Source organism: Urocitellus parryii, chromosome 7, assembly GCF_045843805.1.
Source record: "Urocitellus parryii isolate mUroPar1 chromosome 7, mUroPar1.hap1, whole genome shotgun sequence".
NCBI classification, from domain to species: Eukaryota; Metazoa; Chordata; class Mammalia; order Rodentia; family Sciuridae; genus Urocitellus; species Urocitellus parryii.
In genome coordinates, this window is record NC_135537.1 from 96,207,874 (window position 1) to 96,208,797 (window position 924).

The 924-nt window shown below is 40.0% G+C and overlaps 1 non-coding gene across 1 annotated transcript; it reads left to right on the top strand.

Moving 5' to 3' along the window:
* Positions 1 to 394: 394 nt before the first annotated feature.
* Positions 395 to 467, top strand: Trnaa-ggc (transfer RNA alanine (anticodon GGC)). Its single transcript has one exon. It is a non-coding gene; the product is annotated as a tRNA-Ala (tRNA).
* Positions 468 to 924: the final 457 nt, after the last annotated feature.

A 924-nucleotide genomic window follows, 5' to 3' on the forward strand; every position in this document is an offset into this window, starting at 1 on the left:
TACCCATAACTGATGCAAGTACTTCTCATTGCTTCTAGACAAAGAGATGATTCCAGAGGATGAAGACATTTTTCATGTGACATGAGACCATCTCATCTAACATTCAAATACTCCTCTGGCTCCCAGCCTCATCTATCAGACCAGAGGCAGACTTCAGAAAGAAACTTAGTTTCCACAGTCCTCTCTGCTACTACCTTTTAAAACTTTTTATTTTGTTTTCTTTCTCTCCCCAGCCTCCCCAGAAAGTTTTCTCTCTGTTGAATGATAAATTGGAACAAGTCATGTAGGGAAGTGGTCTATGGGAGGTCTTGTGAGGGGCTCAAGTCCTTCTTCCCAAACGAACAAAACTGGATTGAGGATCCTGTCCCAGGTCAGAAATCATGCAGCTAGGGGCTGGGGTTGTGGCTCAGTGGTAGAGCACTTGCCTGGCATGCATGAGGCACTGGGTTCAAACCCCAGCACCACATAAAAATAAAGATATCGTGTGCACCTCTAACTAAAAAAACAAAACATCTTAAAAAAAAAAAAAGAAATCCTGCAGCTAAACTGTTCAGCAAGGGAATTAACTGGGGTAAGAACCAGGTAATGTGACCAGAAAAAAAAGACTTAGGATAATGAATAAGTTATTGGAAAAAGGTCATGTGATATATATGCCAGCCCTTTTCTCTCTCTTATTTTCCTGTATTGCACTAACTACTTCTATATGCTGTGTACTTTATTCAGTAGTTCTACATATTGTCTTTCTCCCTCTAACAGATGTAAACCCTATAAGAGCAGCAACTTTTCTTCCTTTTTTCACAACTGCATTTCCAGTTCCTAGAGGGGAGCCTGGCACCTAGAATATGTACAGCACATGTTTACTGAAAGAATAAAATAATTATCATAAGGGTCATGAACTGATTCACCAAATCTCTGATGCTGAAT